Source organism: Bos indicus x Bos taurus, unplaced genomic scaffold (assembly GCF_003369695.1).
Source record: "Bos indicus x Bos taurus breed Angus x Brahman F1 hybrid unplaced genomic scaffold, Bos_hybrid_MaternalHap_v2.0 tig00002154_arrow_arrow_obj, whole genome shotgun sequence".
NCBI lineage: Eukaryota > Metazoa > Chordata > Mammalia > Artiodactyla > Bovidae > Bos > Bos indicus x Bos taurus.
This window is the reverse complement of record NW_020867510.1, coordinates 2,219-28,521: the sequence shown is the minus strand read 5'-3', so window position 1 is coordinate 28,521 and position 26,303 is coordinate 2,219. Positions and strand designations below refer to the sequence as shown.

The window sequence follows — 26,303 nt, the reverse complement described above, 5'->3', positions numbered from 1 at the left end:
TATTTTTGAGATTAGTTGTTTGTCAGTTGCTTCATTTGCTATTATTTTTCTCCCATTCTGAAGTCTGTCTTTTCACCTTGCTTATAGTTTCCTTTGTTGTGCAGAAGCTTTTAAGTTTAATTAGGTCCATTTGTTTATTTTTGCTTTTATTTCCAATATTCTGGGAGGTGGGTCATAGAGGCTCCTGCTGTGATGTATGTCGGAGAGTGTTTTACCTAAGTTCTCCTCTAGGAGTTTTATAGTTTCTGGTCTTACGTTTAGATCTTTAATCCATTTTGAGTTTATTTTTGTGTATGGTGTTAGAAAGTGTTCTAGTTTCATTCTTTTGCAAGTGGTTGACCAGTTTTCCCAGCACCACTTGTTAAAGAGATTGTCTTTAATCCATTGTATACTCCTGCCTCCTTCAAAGATAAGGCGTCCATATGTGCGTGGATTAAAAGCTTTCTTAAATCTAGAAAACAAAGCATGAAAGAACTAGCAAAATTTCAAACAAAAAGTAATACAAACTGTAGGTGTGCTCATCAGTTTATTCAGTTCCGTATGATTAAATCTTATTTTGCTTGATCTTGAGCTACCAGTTTTATGAATCATTCTGTTTTTCCATTACAGCTTTGGAAATTCTTACCCAGTTTAATGATATGATCTTAAAGTTATTGGAAACTGATATCTTATCAGATATCAGAGTCCTTTCCATGAATCTGAAGACAAAGAGTTTTTGCATCATAGGTACTTGCAAAAGCCTTCAGGAAACAGCAGAGTAAAACAATAACTGTCTGTGACTGACAAAACAACCATGGTTAAAAACTTGATGAAAGTTCATTTAAGCACAACTGACAAGGAAATTTGGTTATTTCTGTGTTGTACAACAGTTTAGGATAATAACTAGAATTATGACTGATAACATTGTATGAGGATGTATCAGATTCTAGGAATTTCATATACTTTCTGGAACACACACTAATAATATACATCCTTACAAATATAACAGGAAGGTTAAACGTTACTTCCTTAAAAAAAGAGAAGAACTCTATTTTTTATTGGCATATAGCCAATTAACAATGTTGTGAGTTTCAGATGAACAGTAAAAGGATACATATACACGTATCCTGCTGCTGCTGCTAAGTCACTTCAGTCATGTCCGACTCTGTGCAACCCCATAGACGGCAGCCCACCAGGCTCCCCCGTCCCTGGGATTCTCCAGGCAAGAACACTGGAGTGGGTTGCCATTTCCTTCTCCAATGCATGTGTTCATTCTAAGTGGTTTCAGTTGTGTCTGACTGTATGACCTTATGGACAGCACCCCACTAGGCTCTTCTGACCATGGGATTCTCCAGGCAAGAATACTAGAGTGGGTTGCCATTTCCTTCTCCATTCTCCCCCAAATTCCCCTCCCATCTAGACTGCCACATAACGCTGAGCAGAGAGCTTCTAGGTGCTATACTATACAATAGGTCCTTGTTGGTTATCTATTTTAAATATAGCAGTGTGTACATGTCCATCCCAGACTCCCTAGCTATCCCTTCACCCCATCTTCCCCCCCAGCCATCATAAGTTCATTATCTAAGACTGTGAGTCTCTTTCAGAGTTAAACATTACTTTTTACTTGACAATATTTCCCATGTAAATTAACATAGGGTATAAGCCTAATTAGCTTAACATCTGTCTTTTTATAAGGAGAGAGAACAATCTTTTGAAAAGTTCCAGCCCCAGCCCTTTAGTTGTTAAGTCACTCAGTCGTGCCTGACTCTTTGTAACCCCACAGACTGCAGAATGCCAGGCTTCTCTGTCCTTCACTATCTCTCAGAGTTTGCTTAAACTCATGTTCATTGAGTTGGTGATGCCATCCTACCAGCTCACCCTCTGTTGTCCCCTTCTCCTCCTGCCTTTAATCTTTCCCAGCATCAGGGTCTTTTCTAATGACTTGGCTCTTCACACCTGGTGGACAAAGTATTGGAGCTTCAGCTTCACCACCTGTCCTTCCAATGAATATTCATGGCTGATTTCCTTTAGGATTGATTGGTTTGATTTCCTTGCAGTCCAAGGAACTCTCAAGAGTCTTCTCTAGCATCACAGTTCAAAGGCATTGATTCTTTGGCACTCAGCCTTTTTTATTGTCCTGCTCTCACATCTGTACATGTACTACAGGAAAAACCATAGCTTTGACTATATGGACCTTTGTTGGCAAAGTAATGTCTGTGCTTTTCAATACATTGACTAGGTCTGTCATAGCTTTTCTTCTAAGGAGTAAGCATCTTTTAATTTCATAGTAGCAGTTACTGTCCGTAGTGATTTTGGAGCCCAAGAAAATTAAGTCACTGTTTCCATCGTTTCTCCATCTACTTGCAATGGAGTGATGGAACCCGATGCCATGATCTTAGTTTTTTGAATGTTGAGTTTTAAGCCAGCTTTTTTACTTTCTTCTTTCACCTTCATCAAGAGGCTCTTTAATTCCTCTTCACTTTCTGCCATTAGGGTGGTGTCATTTGTGTATCTGAAGTTACTGATATTTCTCCCTGCAATCTTGATTCTAGATTGTGCTTCACCCAGTCCAGCATTTCACATGATGTACTCTGCATATAAGTTAAATAATCAGGGGCCCTCTGGGAAATCCCAAAGTTAGTTCAAGGTCAAAAAGACTTCATTTAGGAGAAGGCAATGGCACCCCACTCCAGTACTCTTGCCTGGGAAATCCCATGGATGGAGGAGCCTGGTGGGCTACAGTCCATGGGGTCACTAAGAGTCGGACACGACTGAGTGACTTCACTTTCATTTTTCACTTTCATGCATTGGAGAAGGAAATGGCAACCGACTCCAGTGTTCTTGCCTGGAGAATCCCAGGAACAGAGGAGCCTGGTGGGCTTCCGTCTATGGGGTCGCACCGAGTCAGATGCGACTTAGTAGCAGTAGCAGCAGCAAGCTATTTAGACAAAGAATGGAATGAGCTGAAAGCAATTGCTTAAGTAATTAGGAAAGTACATCTTTATAATATTGTTTATCACATGGAATTGAATATATATAATACTCAGGTACCCTGATTTTTATCATGGAAAAGTCACATGTTAATCCCATTAATCATGAAAAAGTAGCATTTTAAATTACAAGCTTTCTATGAGGCTCTTGAAAGTGATCCCATTGTTTTACTGTTTTAGAGTAATATTTATGTTCTTTAATTCTTCTTCTGCCAATGTACTATTCCTCTTTTATTATGTTACTGAACAAACTTACTACATAAAATTCTTGGCAATTAAAACTTCTGGTTTTGCCAAAAAAAAAAAAAAAAGACTTCATTTAGAATTTGATTTTTGGTAAGTTTTCCAAACTTTTTAAGAGATTAAAAAGAGGCAGCAAGAATACACAGAGAAACTGTACAAAAATGACCCAGATAATCATGATGGTGTGGTCACTCACCTAGAGCCAGACATCCTGTAATCTGAAGTCAAGTGGGTCTTAGAAAGCATTACTACAAACAAGGCTAGTGCACTGGAAAAGGTCAGTTTTCATTCCAATCCCAAAGAAGGGCAGTGCCAAAGAACGTACAAGCTACTATACAGTTGCACTCATTTCACTGGCTAGTAATATTATGCTCAAAATCCTTCAAGCTAGACTTCAGCAGCATGTGAACCGAGAACTTCCAGATGTGCAGGCTGAGTTTAGAAAAGGGAGAGGAACCAGAGATCAAATTGCCAACATCTGCTGGATCATAGAGAAAGCAAGGGAATTTCTGAAAAACATCTAATTACGCATCATTGACTAACTAAAGCATTTGATTGTGTGGATCACAACAAACTGTGGGAAATTCTTAACGAGATGGGACTACCAGGCCACCTTACCTGCCTCTGAGAAACCTGTATGTAGGTCAAGAAGCAACAGTTAGATGGAACAACAGACTGGTTCCAAATTGGAAAAGGAGTATTTCCCAATACAAGGCTGCATTTTAACTTATATGCAGAGTACATCATGCAAAATGCTGGGCTGGATGAATCACAAGCTAGAATCAATATTGCTGGGAGAAATATCAACAACCTCAGATATGCAGATGATACCATTCTAATGGCAGAAAACGAAGAACTAAAGAGCCTCTTGATGAAGGTGAAAGAGGAGAGTGAAAAAGCTAACTTAAAACTCAAAATTTAAAAAACTAAGATCATGGCATCCAGTTTCATCACTTCATGGCAAATAGATGGGGAAAAAGTCAAAACAGTGACATATTTTATTTCCTTGGGCTTCAAAATCACTGCATATGGTGACAGCAGCCATGAAATTAAAAGACACTTGCTCCTTGGAAGGAGAGCTATGACCAACCTGGACAGCATATTAAAAAGCAAAGACCTCACTTTAATGACGAAAGTCTGTATAGTCAAAGCTATGGTTTTTCCAGGAGTCATATATAGATGTGAGAGTTGGACCATAAAGAAGGCTGAGCACTGAAGAACTGATAACTTTGAATTGTGGAGAAGACTCTTGGGTCCCCTGGACTGCAAGGAGATCAAAGCAGTCAATCCTAAAGGAAATCTACACTAAATATTCATTGAAAGGATTGGTGCTGAAGTTGAAGTTCCAATACTTTGGGTTTGAAGAGCTGACTCATTGGAAAAGACCCTGATGGTGGGAAAGATTGAAGGCAAAAGAAGAATTGGGCAGCAGAAAATGAGATGGTTAGATAGCATTACCAACTTAGTGGACATGAATTTGAGCCAACTCTGGGAGACAGTGAAGGACAGGGAAGCCTGATGTGCTGAAGTTCAAGGGTTGCAAAAAGTCAGACACAACTTAGTGACTGAATTACAAAAATAAGTTTTTCAAATATATCAAAAGATTTCAGAACACTTGGTTAAACAGTAGCATAGGTCACTGTGAAATAACACTTAGTTATCCATTTAACCAAAATGACAAAGCTCTCAAAGGCAAATATGGAAATTACATAGTAGTAAAAAGAAATTTAGCTCTTTCAACATAGAAGATTTGCTTTTCTTTTCCTTTTACTTGTGTTGAGGCATAGCTGATTTACAATATTATGTAAATTTCATGTGTAAAACATAGTAATTCACAAATTTTAAAGGTTATACTCCATTTACAATTATTTTAAAATATTGGCCATATTTCCTATGCTATACGATGTATCGTTGTAACATTTTACATATAGTAGTTTGTACCTCTTAACCCTCTACCCCTATCATGTTCTGTCCCCCTTTCCCTAACCCCACTGGTTTGGTCTCTAATGTGTGAGCCTGTTTCTTTTTTTGTTGTATTCAGTAGTTTATTTTTTAGATTCCACAAATAAGTGATAACACAGTAACTGGAGAAGACTTATTTCCTTAAGTAATCAAAGATCTGATAAAACAACATGAATCATAAGAAATTATTTCCTTAACAATGTTCACACATAATTACAGCAGTGTTAATTATATTGATTATGTTGTGCATTACATCTCTAGTATTTGTTTCTCTTATAATTGGAAGTTTATACCTTCTGATTGAAAGTGAAGTAGCTCAGTTGTGTCCGACTCTTTGCAATCCCGTGGACTGTAGCCTACCAGGCTCCTCCCTCCATGGGATTCTCCAGGCAAGAATACTGGAGTGGGTTGCCATTTCCATCTCCAGGGGATCTTCCCAAACCAGGGATCGAAACTGGGTCTCCCGCATTGCAGGCAGACACTTTAACCTCTGAGCCACCAGGGAAGCATACCTTCTGATTACTTTCCTCCAATTCCACCTCTCCCCTTTGTCCTTTATTCTTGTCTTTCTCATTCTGGAACAACCAGCTATTCTATTTTAGGACAAAATCACTCTCATTTTTTTCTTAACAAAAATATGTCTCCATACCTCATACTTTTTATTACTTAAAATCATACCCTACATGCCTTGTATACTTGGCATAGTTTTTTTCCTACTGCTTTTAATAATATGCATTAGAATTTTTAACTCTTAGAGACCTTAATTTCTAGTAAAAACTAAGAAAAGCAATTGGAACTGTCACACCAACACTCTAGAGGTGGCGAACTTGTGACTATGTCATTTCATAATATCCAGAATCATAGGCTTCCACGTTGTACACTTTTTAATGGAGCAAAAGGATGCTTACTACTAGAACCAATTTTTTTTCTCTCTATAATTAGAGACCAAAAGTGAGCCAAATTAGACTTTCTTGTTTTCTATCTGTAAAAATCAAGCATTTTATTTATATAGCAAGAAAGCACTCATTTATTCTCTATTTCAATAGCATACTTGAGATTTAAAATCATGTTTGGCAGTGTACTGCAGGATGCTATAAAAGACTTCATCCATATTGCTTTGGATTTCTTGACATCTTGTTGTATGTTTTCCATCATCCATTGCAACAGTTAGTTCAGCTTCCTTAACCTGAACCGGACACTTTAAGGATGTAAAAGCTACACTTATGTTTAGCAAAGTTTCAGAATATTATTTAGAAATTATCTAGATATTCAGTGGACATTTCAAGGGACCAAAAAGATTTTGGAAACTATTATAAACTACTTTATATTTTATAAAACATAATTGTTGAAAAGTTCATTTATAATTTATTTTTAAAAATTTATTTATTTAAAAAATTTTTGGCTGTGCTGGGTCTTTGTTGCTGCATGATGGCTTTCTCTAGTTTCAATGAGCAGGGTCTACTCTTCGGTGTGTTGCGCCAGGCTTCTCATTGCGGTAACTTCTGTTGTTGCGGAGCACGGGCGCTAGGTGCCTGGGCTTCAGAAGTTACGGCACATGGGCTTAGTAGCTGGGGCTTCTGGGCTCTAGAGCGTGGGCTCAGTGGTTGTGGTGCATGGTCTTAGTTGCTCCGAGGCATGTGGAATCTTTCCAGGCCAGGGATCAAACCTGTGTCCCCTGCACTGGCAAGCAGATTCTTATCTACTGTACCAAGGAAGTCTGAAAAGTTCATTTATAAACTTTATTTCATCTACATTTAGTTAATTCCTTTGTTCTTAACAATTATGTTTGGATAAGTGGTGACAATTTCATGAGATATTATACAAGTTAAATTATTTTAAATTATGTTTCTTCCTGACTAGTAAACCCAGGTAGAACTAAAGTTGTATATATGTATAATATCTGATACTAACAACCCTAAAGACATGCCTATTTTTGTTTCACTAAACCAGTGATATTCTTATTTGCCAAAGATTACCTGTCACGTGAGCTTGAAAAACATTGGGGTTAGTTTCTATATTTCTCTGAGAGAATACTTAATTTATATAAGTATTTATTTTCCTTTAAGCCAATTAAATACAGTTCTTTTACAAATTGGGGCTGCCCTGGTGGCTCAGTGGTAAAGAATCTGCCTGCCAATGCAGGAGATGTGGGTTTGATCCCTGGGTTGGGAAGATACCCTGCAGGAGGACATGGCGATTCACTCCAGTATTCTTGCCTGGGAAATCCCAGGGACAGAGAAGCCTCATGGGCTATAGTCCATAGGGTTGCAAAGAGTGGGATGCAACTTACTGACTAAGCAGTATAGGCATACATAAACACACAGATCAGATCAGATCAGATCAGTCGCTCAGTCATGTCCGACTCTTTGCGACCGAATGAATCGCAGCACGCCAGGCCTCTCTGTCCATCACCAACTCCTGGAGTTCACTCAGACTCACATCCATCGAGTCAGTGATGCCATCCAGCCATCTCATCCTCTGTCGTCCCTTTCTCCTCCTGCCCCCAATCCCTCCCAGCATCAGAGTCTTTTCCAATGAGTCAACTCTTCACATGAGGTGGCCAAAGTACTGGAGTTTCAGCTTTAGCATCATTCCTTCCAAAGAAATCCCAGGGCTGATCTCCTTCAGAATGGACTGGTTGGATCTCCTTGCAGTCCAAGGGACTCTCAAGAGTCTTCTCCAACACCACAGTTCAAAAGCATCAATTCTTCAGTGCTCAGCCTTCTTCACAGTCCAACTCTCACATCCATACATGACCACAGGAAAAACCATAGCCTTGACTAGAAGAACCTTTGTTGGCAAAGTAACATCTCTGCTTTTGAATATGCTATCTACTACTACTACTAAGTCACTTCAGTCGTGTCCGACTCTGTGCGACCCCATAGACAGCAGCCTACCAGGCTCCCCCATTCCTGGGATTCTCCAGGCAAGAACACTGGAGTGGGTTGCCATTTCCTTCACCAATGCATGAAAGTGAAGAGTGAAAGTGAAGTCGCTCAGTCGTGTCCGACTCTTAGCGACCCCATGGACTGCAGCCTACCAGGCTCCTCCATCCATGGGATTCTCCAGGCAAAAGTACTGGAGTGGGGTGCCATTGCCTTCTCCATGCTATCTAGGTTGGTCATAACTTTCCTTCCAAGGAGTAAGCGTCTTTTAATTTCATGGCTGCAGTCACCATCTGCAGTGATTTTGGAGCCCAGAATAATAAAGTCTGACACTGTTTCCACTGTTTCCCCATCTATTTCCCATGAAGTGATGGGATGCCATGATCTTCGTTTTCTGAATGTTGAGCTTTAAGCCAACTTTTCACTCTCCACTTTCACCTTCATCAAGAGGCTTTTTAGTTTCTCTTCACTTTCTGCCATAAGGGTGGTGTCATCTGCATATCTGAGGTTATCGATATTTCTCCCGGCAATCTTGATTCCAGCTTGTGTTTCTTCCAGTCCAGCGTTTCTCATGATGTATTCTGCATAGAAGTTAAATAAACAGGGTGACAATATACAGCCTTGACGTACTCCTTTTCCTATTTGGAACCAGTCTGTTGTTCCATGTCCAGTTCTAACTGTTGCTTCCTGACCTGCATACAAATTTCTCAAGAGGCAGCTCAGGTGGTCTGGTATTCCCATCTCTTTCAGAATTTCCCACAGTTTATTGTGATCTGCACAGTCAAAGGCTTTGGTATAGTCAATAAAGCAGAAATAGATGTTTTTCTGGAACTCTCTTGCTTTTTCCATGATCCAGCGGATGTTGGCAATTTGATCTCTGGTTCCTCTGTCTTTTCTAAAACGAGCTTGAACATCAGGAAGTTCACGGTTCACATATTGCTGAAGCCTGCCTTGGAGAATTTTGAGCATTACTTTACTAGCATGTGAGATGAGTGCAATTGTGCAGTAGTTTGAGCATTCTTTGGCATTGCCTTTCTTTGGGATTGGAATGCAAACTGATCTTTTCCAGTCCTGTGGCCACTGCTGAGTTTTCCAAATTTGCTGGCATATTGAGTGCAGCACTTGCACAGCATCATCTTTCAGGATTTGGAATAGCTCAACTGGAATTCCATCACCTCCACTAGCTTTGCTCGTAGTGATGCTTTCTAAGGCCCACTTGACTTCACATTCCAGGATGTCTGGCTCTAGGTCAGTGATCACACCATCGTGATTATCTGGGTCGTGAAGATCTTTTTTGTACAGTTCTTCTGTGTATTCTTGCCATCTCTTCTTAATATCTTCTGCTTCTGTTAGGTCCATACCATTTCTGTCCTTTATTGAGCCCATCTTTGCATGAAATATTCCCTTGGTATCTCTGATTTTCTTGAAGAGATCTCTAGTCTTCCCATTCTGTTGTCTTCCTCTATTTCTTTGCATTGATCGCTGAAGAAGGCTTTCTTATCTCTTCTTGCTATTCTTTGGAACTCTGCATTCAGATGTTTATATCTTTCCTTTTCTCTGTTGCTTTTTGCTTCTCTTTTCACAGCTATTTGTAAGGCCTCCCCAGACAGCCATTTTGCTTTTTTGCATTTCTTTTCCATGGGGATGGTCTTGATCCCTGTCTCCTGGACAATGTTACAAACCTCATTCCATAGTTCATCAGGCACTCTATCTATCAGATCTAGGCCCTTAAATCTATTTCTCACATCCACTGTATAATCATAAGGGATTTGATTTAGGTCATACCTGAATGGTCTAGTGGTTTTCCCTACTTTCTTCAATTTAAGTCTGAATTTGGCAATAAGGAGTTCATGGTCTGAGCCACAGTCAGCTCCTGGTCTTGTTTTTGCTGACTGTATAGAGCTTCTCCATCTTTGGCTGCAAAGAATATAATCAATCTGATTTCGGTGTTGACCATCTGGTGATGTCCATGTATAGAGTCTTCTCTTGTGTTGTTGGAAGAGGGTGTTTGTTATGACCAGTGCATTTTCTTGGCAAAACTCTATTAGTCTTTGCCCTGCTTCATTCCGTATTCCAAGGCCAAATTTGCCTGTTACTCCAGGTGTTTCTTGACTTCCTCCTTTTGCATTCCAGTCCCCTACACAAGACAAATACAAACTGAAATCTTACAGCTTTTATTTAAAAATTTTAGCCATATGTTAGGTATATTAATTCACAAAAGAATAGTTGGATCCAAATTGTGTTTCTGGCAGATTAATAGGTTGATTACCCACTACTTGGCTAAGGTTTTCACTTGTATTCAAGGAGAAGACTTTTAAGAGATTTCACTTTCTCAGATTCCAAAAGCTCCTAGTTCCTTTTCCGTAGTTGCTTTGAGGGGTGTTTGAACCCCTTGAAAGCCCCTGATGTGGGGTAAGGGACCTTAAGTTCAAGGGTCTGTAGGGAGTTGAGGGGCCAAAGTGGGAAGAAAAAGGTCTGGTAGGGTGGACAGAAGGCTGGAGGAGGTAGGAGTTGATGGGGCTTTGTATAGGATTCAAGGGAGCTGAACGGAAGATGCAAGGTGGCAAAAGGAGGAAGGAGGAGCAGAGAACATGGAAAGGAAAGGGTCTTAGAGGAGTCAGTTTGGTGAGATGCTAAGTTTTCCCAATGAAGTTTCAAATTATCTGCAGTAAAATCATGCTGACAAAAAGGAAGTGGAGGGATTTCCCTGGTGGCCCACTGGCTCAGAATCTGCTACCAGTGCAGGAGACACAGGTTCAACCCCTGGTACGGGTACTAAGATCCCAAGTGCTGCAAGTCAACTAAGTCCACATGTCACAACTACTGAGCCCGTGTACCGCAACTACTGAGCCCATGTACCACAACTACCGAAGCCTGTGCACCTAGAGCCTGTGCTCTGCAACCAGAGGAGCCACTGAAATGAGAAGCCTGCGCACTGCAACTAGAGAGTAGCCCCTGCTCTTTGAAACTAGAGAAAGCTGGCACACAGCAATGAAGAGCCAGTGCAGCCAAAAATAAATAAAGAAATAAATAAAAATTTAATTAAAAAAAAAGGAAGTGGACAAAATTGGTGGAGAATGTAATCAGCACAGCTTTGAGAAGAGGGTTTCAGTTGACTGGAAAGTCCCGGGAGGAACACTGTCAAATAGAGAGGACAGAGAAGTCTTAAAACAAACAAACAAACAAACTTCTTTAAAGTCTGAATATCAGCTTCCAATTAGGAAGGGCATCTTCTGACCATTGTTTAGTCGCTAAGGCGTGTCTGATTCTTTGTGACCCCATGGACTGTAGCCCACCAGGCTCTTCTGTCCATGGGATTGATTTCCCAGGCAAGAGTTGCCATTTCCTTCTCTAGGGGATCTTCCCTACCCAGGGACTGAACCCACATCTCATGCCTTGGCAGGTGGATTCCTTTACCACTGAGCCACCTGGGAAGCACCTTCTAACCATAGAGTTCTTTTTTAAAAAATTCTTTCAATATCTTATTTTATCATATTTCAGCAAGTACAAACAGTAAATATTTCTGGCAATATTGAGTTGCTTTTTAAAAATTATCTCTTTGCCTTTTCTTTCAAACCAAGGTATAACTACCAAGTGACTTGAAACCAGACCTTTCATGACTTCACTATGGACACAGAGCTGTCCTGAAAAAGGGTACAAAAGGTGCAACTCTCCTAAGACCCAGAAATACAAAGATCACGGAAAGAAAAAAAGGCCTAACTCCCCTGCAAGCGGCACCAGTCAGCAGGAGAGCTGCACATGGGGTGCAGCCCACATTCCCGTCTGGCTACATTCTTGGGGCCCCCCAACCTGATGGTTGAGCCACCTGTACACACAAGAACCAATAGCCTGCCTTCAAGCTGAGGTGTCAGGACACAACATGAGACAAATAAAAAAGTAATAGCTGTTTCTGGGAGGGAAAGGATAGATAACCAAAGTGTTGTGTTAGTTGTTCAGTCATGTCCGACTTTTTGCAACCCCATGGACTGTAGCCTGCCAGGCTCCTCTATCATGGAATTTTCCAGGCAAGAAAATACTGGAATAGGTTGCCATGCCCTCCTCCAGGGGATCTTTCTGATCAAAGTGTACCCCAAAAATAAAATTCGTAAGAGTCACAATTCAGAGAATGAATTCTTTTTTGGGGGGGCTACGCTGGATCTTAGTTGAGGAACACAGGATCTTTAGCTGTGGTATGTGAGCTCTAGTTCCCTTACTAGGGTTCAAACCTGAGTCCCCTGTGTTGCAAAGAGGAGTCTTAACCACTGGGCAACCAAGGAAGGCCCAAAGAACTTCAGTAGTGTTTTTCTCCTGCTAATTTGAAATTAGAAAGGAAGGGCTCGCATAAAATTTTGCCTTTCTCTCTTAACTGAGCCATACAGAGAGTTCCAGGAGCACCGACTTTGGGATGAAGTCTTACCCTTCTGCCAATTTTCCTAGGATTCCATCTGAGGAGGGTGGCTCAGTGGTCCCTTCTCATCCTCAGAAACTGTAGAAGAGGGAAAATAATTTTCTCTGTACCCTTCTGAATTCCTGTCTGAGACTCGTAATAGAACACAGATTAACAAGAGCAAAGCAAACAGAAGTTTGTTAATCTGTCTCTCTCATACATACATGGGAGATACCCAGGGAAAAAATAAATAAAATTTCCTAAGGTGGCTTAAGAATTCAGGATTAAATGCCATCTTAATAGGGAGAGGTGAAGGGTTGGGGGTTGGGGGGGCGGATATGTAGGCCTTAGAGGAGTGCAAGTGTGCTAAGTCACTTCATTCATGTCCGACTCTTTGTGACCCCAGGGACTATAGCCCGATAGGCGCCTCTGTCCATGGGATTCTCCAGGCAAGAATACTGAAGTGGGCTGCCATGCCCTCCTCCAGAAGATCTTCCCGACCCAGGGATTTAACCTGTGACCTGGGGATCAAATCGGAGTCTCTTACATCTTCTGTATATCGTCAGGCAGGTTCTTTACTACTAATGCCACCTGGGAAGCCAGCTTCACAGCACCATTCAAAGACTTTAGATCAAGGATTCCAGCAGGACTACTGTCACACAGTCTGGCATAGCCAGAGGTGCCCACCTCTTAAGCAGGCACCTGCTGTTAGGATCAGCCCTTGCAGGAACTGGAGACTGATTGCCCCCGGAAGCGGGGGGCCCTGCCACACCTGCCACACCTCACCCTAGGCCTTGACCCTGTGAGCGCTTAAGCTGGGAGAGTCACTGACTCGCGACGAAAATCAGAAATTTAGACCTCTTATAAAATATAGTTCCGTCTAGGGGAGTGTATTTGTTTCCTCAGGTTGCCATAACAACGTCTCACAAACCAGGTGAGTTAGAACAGAAGAAATCTATTTTCTCACAGTTCTGGAGGCTAGAAGTGTGGAATCAAGGTGAGGGTGAGATTAGCTCCCTTTGAGGTTCTGAGTGAGAATTTATTCCCTTGTTTCCCCCACTGGCCTGCAATCCTGGCACTCCTTGGCTCATAGTTGGGTGCATCGCTACCCTCTCTGCCTGCATCTTAAAGTGGGCTTCTCCCTGAGTCTTTCTGTCTTCACGTGACTGCCTCCTTCTAAGGACACCAGTCAGATTAGTGGCCAATCTTACTCCAGTATGAACTCATCTTAAGTAATTACATCTGCAATGACCCTATTTCCAAATAAGGTCACATTCTTGGGGTTAGGAATTCCACTTACTTAAAAAAAAATTATTTACTTCTTTATTTGGCTGCATCGGGTCTTAGTTTCAGCATACGGGCTTTTTCACTGTGGTGCACAGACTCTCTAGTTGTGATGTGTGGGCTTAATTGCTCTGAGGCATGTGGGATCTTAGTTCCCTGACCAGGGATCAAACTTGTGTCCTTTGCACTACAAGGCAGATTCTTAACTACTGGACCACCAGGAAAGTCCCAGGACTTCCACTTACTATTAATTAATTTATTTATTGAGAGAAGATGACACAAATGAACCCATAATAGGGCAAAGAAAATAAATAAATAAATAAGAATTTTATTTTACATCAGTTTTGAGAGCTGCTTTGTTCTAAGTATCCTTATTTCTGTTTGGAGCAAGATCACAACCTGGTGATTCAGGGCCAAATTTGGCTTCCAGGAGTGTTTGTTAGGTCAGTGTCTCCACCATTCCCTAGTATGTTAAGCTGGCCACTTCACAAATTCGCTTACCTGAGTGTCCTTGAAGGCATCTGCACATGTGACCCTTGGTTTAGAGCTTGCTGAATCAGTGCGCCTTCATATTTTACCATCTTAGCATCAGAATTACCCTGGGAAGCAGAACAAATGTGTTCCCACTTCGATGAACAGGACACAGAGGCTCAGAAAGTAAAGGGGATCTGCCTGGATCACACAGTTGGAAGTAGTGGAGCTGAGTCTCCCACCCAAGTCTCCAGCCACCCCGATGGGGCTTGTACCTGATCAGGACATCTCCACGTTTCCAAAGCTGTAAGGCTGCAGTGGGCTCTCAGGACCCGCCCTCTGCCGCATTTCTTCAGCTAGATTTTCAGAGTAGCAAATGCCACAGAGACTTTTTAAACTCAGGCACATTCCTGGAGGAAAACCTTTGCAGATGTTCCTCTGAGAGAGAAGAAAGTATAATAATATGCTGTCTGAGTTAAGGGCAGGCTGGTTTTGAGCTTGGTTAAAATTTTCCTTCTCCAAATATGCAAGAAAATGGAGTGAAAGGGACTACTCCTTCTTTTCTCTTATTCTGGAATTCCTATTAAATAGGATGGCAAAAATTTTGGACCCACCCTCCAGGCTTCCTAACCTTTCTTTTTCTTTTTTCCCCCATATGCCAACGTGGTATTTTAAAATTAAAGATCCAGATGTGGAACAACCTTTGAGGGAAGGTCTTGCTTAGGGGTCAAGCCCCTCCAACCAGCCCCCCTACCCCTTTGAAGGCATTGCCTTCTTGGAGAGAGTGGTTCTTCAACTTGCTTTTTGGTTGCTCTTTTGAGAACTGGATATTTGTTCTGGGTCCTCCTAGAAATATGCACTTACAGATGTAAGGAAATGGAATGAAATTGCTTGGCATTTCCTTTATGCTTGGTATTTTGAAATTTCATCATAATTAATCCAGGTGTTGCTGCTGTTGTTCGGTTGCTAAGTCATGTCTGACTGTTTGCAACCCAGTGGACTGCAGCACGCCAGGCTTCCCTGTCCTTCACTATCTGCTGGAGCTAGCTCAAACTCATATCCATTGAGTCAGTGATGCCATCCAGCCACCTCATTCTCTGTCGCCCTCTTCTCCTCCTGCCCTCAATCTTTCCCAGCATCAGGGTCTTTTCCAATGAGTAGGCTCTTTGCAACAGTTGGTCAAATATTGGAGCTTCAGCTTCAGCATCATCAGTCTTTCCAATGAATATCCAGGGTTGATTTCCTTTAGGATTGATTGGTTTGATCTCTTTGCTGTCCAAGGGACTCTTAAGAGTCTTCTCCAGCACCACAGTTAGAAAGCATCAATTTTTTAGCACTCAGCATTCCTTACGGTCCAACTCTAACATCCATACATGACTGCTGGAAAACCATAGCTTTGACTATATGAAACTTTGTTTGTAAGGTAATGTCTCTGCTTTTTAATACATGGTCTAGGTCTGTCATAGCTTTCCATCCAAGGAGTAAGCATTTTTTAATTTCATTGCTGCAGTCATCGTCCACAGTGACTTTGGAGTCCAAGAAAACAAAATCTGTCACTGTTTCAACTTTTCCCCCATCTATTTGTCATAAAGTGATGGGACCAGATACCATGATCTTAGTTTCCTGAATTTTGAGTTGACTGAATCCAGGTGTAGGTCTTTTTTTAAAAAAGTTATTCTTTGTGCTCAGTGGGCTATTTCACTGTGAAAGCTTATTCCTTTCTTCACTTCTAGGAAACAATATGTCATTGCTTTATTTTTTAATTATTCCCCTTCCATTCCCTCTGTTCTCCCTTTCTGAAATTCCTATAAAATAGGATGGTAGAATTTCTGGATCCATCTTCCATGGATTCCCCACTTTTTTTCTATGCCAACATGAGGTGTTTTTTATTAAGTAATAAAAATAACTAAATGAAATCCTCCAAGTCCCTTTAAGACTCAGCCTTGTTGTGTGCACAGTAGGTGCTGAATAAACATGACCTCCTTCTTCATTCTCAGCACCTACATCAACAACCACATTATTATCAACAGTAACATTTATTGGCTCCTTATTGTGTGAAGGCAGTGAGAAAAGTACTTGACACAGAACCCTATTTAATTCCCAGAAACCTATGAAGTAGGTATAATTATTGTTTCCATCTTACAAATGAGAACACTGAAAGCCATAAAGCAGAGAGGTTTGGAACAAGACCTTACCTCTGGCCAAAGAGCCTGGTTTGAGGTGAATCTCCCCCATAGCTGGGTGATCAGTGTAGGTGTGAGGATAAGGAAGGGGGAAATTTCATTAGATACTTCAAATGCAGTTTCCAAATCAACAATCCCAAGGAATGGCCCAGGTTCCAGTAACGCTGAAATTTTGAAATTCAAGTTCTTTCTTAACATTTCTACTTTTGTGCCAGACTTCTTTGCATGATTTTTTTAAAAACAGTGTCAATTTGTTCTTTATTATCTGCCTTTGATGTTGAAGTTAGAATGGTCTTCTCTACTCCCTTCCACTCCAAAATGATACTAATAAATATTCATCTATCTTCTTCTTTTACTATTTTGATGATTTTACGTTTTACATTCAAAGGTTTCAGCCATCTGGAATTTATTCTAATCTCAGCCATGACTCGGAGCTCTAACTTAATTTTTTTCCCTAATGGTGAGTAAGTTGTACCCACCATGCCTTTGGCCTTTTAAAAGGCAGCTCAACTCCCAGAGCTCCATAAAAGCCTAAGAGTTAAGAATAGAAAAGCTAGGACTGTAACTCAGTTAGATCGTAATCTCTGCTGCATCACCACTCACTCTGGGACTCTGGCAGCACTCTGTTCTCCTTAGGGAAAAAGCTCTGGCCAATGATGTAAGGCCAAGAGGGCTGAGGCAGTGAGAGGAGGATTTGCAAAGAACCCTCTGGAGGAGGTTAATAGAGGCTGTGTCCCTGCCACCAGGCATGGCCTTAGGAAAAAGAGTTGGTCAACCTTGCAACTGTTGCAAGTGGCCCCAAGCTCTCCTCCTTAACTGTATTCTTTTTCTTAACCCCTTTGTCCTTTCTTGACTCCAAGCCCAGTTCATGCTGCTTCTCTGTGAAGCCCAGGTGCTCCTTTGTCCTGGACCTCACTGCATTTGGCACTAATGCAAACTTTGCCATTGTTAACTCATTGACGTGTCAACAAAACTTTGCCATTGTTTGTTGACATGTCAATGAGTTAACAAATAAACTAAGTTTCCAAGTTCAAAGGATGCTGCCTGCCATGTACAGGAGACAAAACCCCAAACACCAGAAGATAGAAGATGTGGCCACCCCTGTAATGTTCGCTGGGGCTCCAACCATTCGTGGCACCGTGGTTGGCACCATGGAGTGGCTGTGACTCGGATCAGACCACCAGAAGCTAAGGAGGCCATTCTATTTGGCGAGTGTCAGGTCCCGGAGAGAGCAGGAAGAGTCAACTTTCTCTCTTTCCTTGGGGAGCTGATAACTTATGTGTAAGTGTGTAGAGGGAATCTTGGAAGAAACTTCAGGAAAGAAAGAATCGAGCCCAACAAAGCCTCCTAAGAGAATAAGGGATACAGGTGAGTTGGAGAATGCTCCTTCATCTTAAAAAATGTGCACTAATGGTTCTTGTGGCTGAATGTGTGTGAGGCTCCAAACTCTTAACATACTGTGTCTCATTTGATCCCCATGAACCCAGGTGGCATTTTGTTGATGAGGAAGCTGCATTTTGTTGATGAGAGGTGAGATGACTTAACTATGATCACCTCGAGGGGGCCACAACCAGAAATCCAGGTGAGCAGGGGGTTAACTTCAGAGAGGAGAAGGACCCACCCTTGGCTGTTCATACTTCTTTTTCTCCTTCTCCATCTGCTTGGAAGTACCTGGTGGGGCTGAACGGAATTTTCAGTCTTGTTCTCTGGGCCTTTGTACTGCAGTTTCCTCCGCCTACATTGCCCTTCACAGCACTTTTCCTCTGGTGAAATTTCAGCCTTCTTTGAGAGGCCAGCTCCCATGTCCTGGCCCTGGTAGGGCCTCCTGCTCCTCCTCCTCCCCTTCCTGGAGCCCCTTCCTGGAGCCCTCAGGCACGGTCCAGCCTGACTGTAGTTCATGAAGTACATGTCTCCCCTAGGCCTGCCTCCCTGCAGGCCGCCCTCACTGAGGACAGACGAACTCTTTTTGGTCTTTCCAGGGCCTAATATAGGGCCTGGCGCGAATGCTTGTTGAATAAGTGCAGGCAGAAAACCAACGTTTTTTTGAGCCATGTCAATGCGTCAGTTTCAGAGCTTGTTCCTGTTTATCCCTCTAAATCCTCCCCTGAAGATTATGTGAAACTTAGCTGAGAACCACAAAAATGCTCATTCCTTTGAATTGTCTTTTGCACTATTTCCTTGGGAATTATTCTTTTTTTTTTTTTTCCCCTCTAAAAGATATTTTATACTTTGAGAATTAACAAAGAGAAAATTTCTTAAAATATACATGTATTACAAAATTTATCATCGCACCCCTTTTCAAATGCACAGTTCAGTAGTGTTTAGTATGTTCACAATGTTTTGCAATATATAAGATAAACTTTTGCATTTTGCAAAATTGAAACTCTATACCCATTAAACAACTCCCCATTCCCTACTCCTCTCAGCCCCTGGAAACAACCATTACACGTGTCTCTATTAATTTGACTATTTTGGATACCTCATGTAAGTGAAATCATTCCGTATTTGTGTTTTTGTGACTGGCTTATTTCAGCACAGTGTCTTCGAGGTTCATCATGTCATATCATAGCATATGTCAGAGTTTCCTTCATTTTAAAGACTGAATAATATTCCATTCAGACGTAACTTTTAATTTGTTTCTTTTTATTTAACTTTCAACTTTTCTATTGCTTTTCAGTCTCAGATTTTGCTATTACTTTCTAGTTTTACTGCATTGTGATTAGAGAATGTTATCTATATTCATCCTACTTTGAAATGTACTGAGATTTCGTTCGTTTGTTTTTCTCAGCCTGTCATGTGGTCATTTGTTAATGATCAACAGGCACTAACAAGAGTATATTCTAGGTTTTCAAGGTATGGAGCTTGATATCTTTTAATTTGATCTGTCTTACTAAGTTAACAAATCAAGTCCTCCATATCCTTCCTTATTGTGTGATTTATTGATCATGGACTAAGAGAGGTAAGTGAGAATTTTCTACTCTTACTATATTTCTGTCCATGTCTCCAGGTACTTCTTCTTTTTTTGCATTATAAATTCTGATACTTTATTTTGGTGCATAAATATTTATGACACATCTTCACTGTGGCTCTCAGCCTTTATCATTACAACATTTTCTCCTGTGGCTTGTTTTCTGATTTTCTGTGAATTCAGCTGTGTCTGATATTAAAATCATAACTCTTTTTTGTTGTTGTTGTTACCTGTATTTGCATGTGTGATATTTGTTCTGTTTTCTATTTTTTCCTTCTCTTCTCCTTTCAATCTGTCTGAGGAGCACTATTTTAGATATGTCTCTTACACATGGCACTACCTAGGTTTTATTTTGTGATTTCATGAGCTGTTTCTAAAGAGTGGGGTGATCAGGTCAAAGTTAAAGAAAGCTTTTAAAGCTCTTGACCCTCATGGCCAAATAATTTTTTCACTGGTTGGATTTGTCCTGTTACCAGCATTTAGAAGCAAGCCATCTCCCCACCATTATCAGCATGACTATTACACTGCTGCTTAAATATTTAATAGGTGAAAATGGGACCTCATTGTTCTTTCATGCTTTTCTTGGCTTCATCTAATTCTACTTTAAGTAAATAAAGATGGAAGAAAAAAAGAAGTTAAAATGGAACATTCCTTTTCAGATATCTTCAGTGAGATTTAAATGGGTGGTGGTATTTCTTATTCCAGATTTCCATGACATTGGACCAATCTTTCCACGGGCTCCTCAGCCCAGGCCTTGGATCTTTGCAGGAGAAACTGTCCAGGTTTCTTTCTCATAGCCCTACACCATGCTTTCTTCCCTCTGAAGTGAATAGGCAAAATAACAGAATAGGAAGATATTGGGTCTGAAGCTAGATTGAATAGCTTCATTGCTATTTTATTGCAAATAGCAATGCTATTGCAATAGCCAGATTGCAAAAGCTAGATTGAAGCTAGAGTGAATAAATCTCAGCTCCATCTCTGCTGTTTACTAGCTGTGTGTTCTATGGCAGTTACTCAACCTCTCTGTACCTTGGTTTCCTGAGGTAATAATTCTTAACGGTAACAATGACTATAATAGTAAATATAGTAACACCTGTTGGGGTTGTTGTGCAGAATAGTTAATTTATGCAAAACACCCAGACAGGATTGCTGTTGGCTCTTCCTCTGGGAAACACATGGTTTCCACTTCAACTACGGTGGTTTTGGTGGAAGCATTTCCTTCTTCCAAGACCCTGCTCTCTTAGCCATTGCATTTAGTCTTAGGCCAGGGGCAGGCTCCTCACAAGAACAGAGCCAATCACAGTCCTTTCCTGGGGACTAAACCTGGGACAGGAGAAAAGAAGCCTTTAGTGCCTTTCTGATAGGGAAACTCCCACGGTGTGAGACCCAGGCTCCTGGCAGCCATGTTTCCAGCCAGTGAGGGGAGCCCGGCTTTGAGAGTGAGGCTAACTGACCAGTGGAGAAAAGTTGACATTGGAAATGAAAAGAGATGGACATTACTGGAACCCTTAGTTTTGGCTGTCTCCTCGCAAAGAGTCGGACATGACTGAGCGACTGAACTGAACTGAAAGGCACCTTATGAGCCAATAAATACCCATTTTCTCTAAGATTGCCCTCATTGAGTTTCTGTCACTTGCAATCGAAAGAGTCTGAGTACATTTCCTAAGGCACCTTAGTACAGTATAGATCATGGGGTCTCCTGTCTGTCCACCTCTCTGAAAAGCCCTAAGACACACACACACACATATTCGCGCGCACACATTCACAGCAATTCCCAGCCTCTAGATATGAACTGGCGGAGAAGGCAATGGCACCCCACTCCCTCTTGCTTGGAAAATCTCATGGACGGAGGAGCCTGGTAGGCTGCAGTCCATGGGGTCTCTAAGAGTCGGACATGACTGAGCGACTTCACTTTCACTTTTCACTTTCATGCATTGGAGGAGGAAATGGCAACCCACTCCAGTATTCTTGCCTGGAGAATCCCAGGGACAGGGGAGCCTGGTGGGCTGCCATCTGTGGGGTCGCACAGAGTCAGACACGACTGAAGAGACTTAGCAGCAGCAGCAGCAGATATGAACTGGTGTTCTTTCCCCTCCTGCGCTGCCCACACAGACCTTAGCTTCTCTGCTTCTCTACACACACCAGAGACTGCTGTGCTCATGCCTGGCCTAAGGAACTGCACTTGCTAAACAGGATGTTATCCCGGAAATCTGTGCCCTTCTCTGTAGGCCCCTTGTTCTTTTTTTCACTGCCCTATTCAGTAACTTCGCAAATATCTAATGAGCACCTGCCAAGAACCATGTCAGGCCTGGGGCCCCAGAAAGGCAGCAGACAGTTCCTGCTGTCAAGGAGCTGCAGGCCATGGGGGCCATCAGGCTGTCAGAAGACAGCTCCAAGAGAGACGGCAGGGCGAGTGTGGAGCAGATGTCTCTGCCAAGTGCTGCAAGAGCTCAGAGGGGGCTCTGTCACTGGCTGCCGAGGATTGTCTGCTGTGACTCTGTTCTATCTGCCTCCAGCTTTTCCCTACCCCAGCCCACCCTGCCCACTGCCACCAAAATGTCTTCCCCAACAGCTCAGTTCAGACTGCCTCTGCCCCCTTCCCAGCCTTGAGCCCACAAGCCTTAGCCTGGCAAGACCCTAATCCAGATATTACCTCAACCTACTTTCTCAGCCATGTTGTTCCCTGGTCCTCAGGAAACTTACCCACGCCAGGTCACTCACCTTCATCACATATGTCTGTGTTTCCCCACCTTGGTGTCTCCGCTTGCCCTGTTCCCTCTGTCTCGCATCCCTGCAAGTCCCAGTTGTACATACCTTCCAGGGTAAGGGATGGCAAATGTGAGCCACATGCCTGCTCCGATCATCTGGCTGTGTTGCCGTGTTGAGAAGGATTCTGTGGACATACCTGTTTTCAGTGAAAGAGTAAGGGATCAGGGACTTCCCTGGTGGTCCAGTGGCTAAGACTCCAAACTCCCAGTGCAGGGGGTCTGGGTTCGATCCCTGGTCAGGGAACTAGATCCCACATGCCACAGCTAAGACCTGGTACAGTCAAATAAATTTTTTTTTAAAAAGAAAGAGTAAGGGATCAGTCAGCAAAATCAGCCATGGGCACCAAATCGGGTGTGTGCTGGGGCTGGGGATCAGGGAGAGGTGGAGGGTTGGAGGGAGTAGGTGGTGATGAACAGCACTCTTGGGGTGCGAGGGTACTTTGGTCCAGGTTGAGGTTCTTATGGATTGCCCCATCCCCATGAAGACTTCCTTGCTCCTTCAAGTGAAATTAACCTCTTTCTCTTCTGAATTTTTATCGCCTTCTCTCTGTGCCTTAGTGACAGCATTAGATTGCTATCTTTTTATGATACCTCTGCTTTTTTTTTTTTTCTATTTGAGGAGACAGATGGTACCCTATGGAGTATAAGTACAAGGGAGAGATTCAAAACACATTAACCAAACGGATGGAAACCCAGTCAGTTCCATGTGATGGAACTGTGTGGAACGCTAATATAGATATACAAAGAGCCGCAAGGGGCCCGTCCTGAGCGGCCGGCCTTCCCCATAGCCTTGGGCAGAGATGAGGATTGTTACAGCTCCATTCTGACTCCTGAACCAATGTCCTGCCCTGCTGCTTCTGCCTGACTTGTCACCTGCTATCTTCCTGGGCACCTGTGACCACCGAGGTCTGAGCTCCCAGCTTCTCTAATTCATCCCTTGACTCAGTAAACCAGGGTTGATGCTTCCTCGGCATCCTTCTCCTCTTGTGCTCGCCATTAGGAGCCCAGGGACGGTGTCCTGCCTTCAGTCTGATCACAGGCTGGGAGAGAGTAGGGCAGAGGTGGTGGAAGGATGGAGACCTGAGTCACAGGATTCAAGAAGTGATGTGGGCCTTAAGATAGGAGCAGAGAGGGTGCTGAGGAGGGATAATAGCGGTTTCTGGGGTGGGGTGGAGTCGGGGTGGAAGTTCTTGACACACCCACACCCACCAAATTTCCTCTTCCTCCACGCTCTGCAGCACATCATGGCTGGGTTGCCTGACTGTCACTGCAAGCTCTGTGCCCCCCAGTTCCCAGGCAGCCTGTAAAGATGGAGCGAGGAAACATTTAAGCAGCCTCAGAGCCTCCTACCTCTCCCTGTCCCACACAAACACTCAGACCTCAGCAGCCCAGCCCTAATGACCACTCCAGGCCTGAGAGCTTCCAGCCACTCCTGGACTCTCTTGAATCTCCTTAGCTGCTGTTCACACCTGGGATTCTGGGCCCACGTAACCATCTGGGCTCCCGAGCCACATGGAGGCCTGTCCCCAAATTATTCTCGGGGCTCCAGGATGACTAGCAGATTCACTCAGGCTGCCCTATCCCTCTGTTGCTCGGGGACTCTGGTGCCACCCCAGGCACCTCCCTCACCCTTTTACCCACTCCCCCTCCCTGCTTCCCACTCCACACACATGTTTCGGCTGGAGACCCAGCTGCAGAGCCGTGCAGCCCTGTTGGCAGGAGATGTGCTGGCTTGAGAGCTGCCTGGAGGGGAACGTGGCAGATCACATTTCTTCAGCTCGTGCCAAATATTATTCAGACACAGCTTTTCAGACAGACACAAATTGCTCATCCAATAAACACAGAAGGGCTAATCCCAAGACATTTATCAGAGTGGGGAAAGATGAGAGAAAAGGGAGACACACAAGAGGCCTTTGAGAGCTGGCCTGGTGTGGCTGGCCTGAGGGGAGGTGGGGAGACCCGCAGGCACTCCCAGGGTTTTCTCCTTAGAGGACCTGAAATCCAGCACCAGGGCACCGGGGTTTGCTTTCACTGTGACACACAAAGCCAGGGTTGGTGTGTACACTTCCCAGAACAGAGTGGAGGAAATGAACGCAGGCCAGGGTGACTCTGTGGGCAGTCACCCCCACCTCCAGTTGTCAGTGGTCGTGGGGATTAGCCGTCTGCAGCAACTCTGTCACTTCTCAACCATGCACACGTAGTAAGCCCTCAAGGCGTGCTGTGATTGTCGGCAAAGTTGTCAGGAGACAACACTCCTGGACTGGAATTTCTTATTTCTGGCTGACAGGTGTGAGAGCACAGCTGCTGAGAAACAGGTTGATGGACTAGGCCTGACCACGATGGCAGTGGACTGGAGACACAGGGGGCCTCTGTCAGTACCAGAGGGCTGGCCAAGCCTTTGAGGTCCTGTGCTCATCCCTTTCTGCTGTGCCTTCCAAAGGGCGCCTTGAGTGTTCCTCTTTAGGGATTCTGCCCAGAAATGAAAGAAAGCAGGCCCTCCTCTGACACCCCATCTTGAAACTCAGGGAGAGGAGGCCCAGGTGAAGTCTCTAGAGACAGCCTGGGTCCTCCCACGGTCTGTGCCATGCCACTGGGACTCTGGTGTGTGCCCAGGAAGAGGTGGGCATGTGCCCACTGGAGGGAGGAGGCACTAACTAGATCAGAGTGAGGGCACGGAAGTAATTGCCAGCATTTATATAGTTGGGCACTGTTCTTACTTTTCTCACAACACCATGGCACAGTAAATGTACTATTATTGATACCATTTTTCCGGTGAGGCACTGAGAGGTTAGCTAGCTTGTCTAAGTTCACCCAGTTCATGAATGAGAGGCTTTAGCATCTGTGCTCTTAACTCGCCATACAGCCTACAGTGATTTTCAGAAATCAGCTTCAGAAATGCCAGTTGTGTGGGAGTACTTAGGAGAGTAGGAGGCTGGAGTCCCCAGACCTGGGATGGTGCCTCTGAGGCCAGTGTTAATGCAGGTTTCCACTGAGGACCTGGGGGCGTCTATAATTAGGCTGATTAACCCTCCTAGTTTTCCAGAAACTGAGAGGGGTCTTGGGATGCTGATTTTCACTTTTTAAAACTGGAATAGTGGTTCAGTGCTAAAGAATCCACCCGCCAAAGCAGGAGACCTGGTTCAGTCCCTGGGTCGGAAAGATCCCCTGGAGGAGAAAATGGCAACCCACTCCAGTATTCTTGCCAGGAGAATCCCATAGACAGAGGAGCCTGGCGGGCTATAATCCATGGGTCACAGAGAGTCAGACATGACTTAGCAACAGACTTTCATGTTCATGGGCAAGTAGGGGTAGTTGACCATCCTGCCTGTAACATAAGTTCTGGTCTTGGATTGCTGTCAAACAACTGCAGGTCCAACCAGCAGGCCACCTTCCCCCTCACATTCCAGGCTAGGGAATAACAGAGTGGTGTGCTGACTGGGAAGAGGAGCAGAATAACAACAGCTGGCAGCAGCTCTTCCCAGATACTTAGGAGGTGCTGTGCTGTGCTCAGTAGTGTCCTACTCTTTGAGACCCCATGGACTATAACCCACCAGGCTCCTCTGTCCATGTGGATTCTCCAAGCAAGAATTCTGGAGTGGGTTGCCATGCCCTCCTCCAGGGGATCTTCCCAACCCAGGAATCAACCCTAGGTCTCTTGAATTGCAAGCAGTTTCTTTACCATCTGAGCTACCAGGTAAGCCCAAACTTAGAAGTTCAGACTATAATGAACAGGCAGTAATAAACAGGGACACCTCAGCCCTCAGAGCTTAGTGGGAACAGGTGTCTTCTGGCAAGGCCAGTCTTACACAATTAGGAAGACTGGGAAATTCCCAGGGGAGGACTGGCCAGGCAGCCCAGGTGGCTCCCAAGGAAGCTGGGGGAAGCCCCCACCCACCGGCCTGCCAGGAGCAAGTTTCTATTCTGGATCCTGAAACTTCATTCCTGCCAGGAATGGCCTCTCCTCTACCTACCTGCCCAGTGATCCACATTGACCTGGTGTGCCTAGGCTAAGCATCCCTTACCCTTCTCCTTCTCTTATTTTGTCCCCTGCTCGGTACATGACCTATTTGTCAGTCTCTTTGACTGTAAAGTCTGAACTTCACTCATGCAATACCTGGAAGATTCCAAGAGAAGGAGAATGGTACAGAATCCATGGGTAGAAATGCTGTTGGGTCTCGGAGGG

At 43.5% G+C, this 26,303-nt stretch overlaps 1 long non-coding RNA gene across 1 annotated transcript; it reads right to left on the bottom strand.

The window, feature by feature from the left end:
• Positions 1-317: 317 nt before the first annotated feature.
• Positions 318-26,303, bottom strand: LOC113888828. Its single transcript, XR_003510071.1, has 3 exons — positions 26,235-26,303; positions 22,167-22,257; positions 318-451 (listed from the first exon to the last, which is right to left on the bottom strand). It is a non-coding gene; the product is annotated as an uncharacterized LOC113888828 (long non-coding RNA).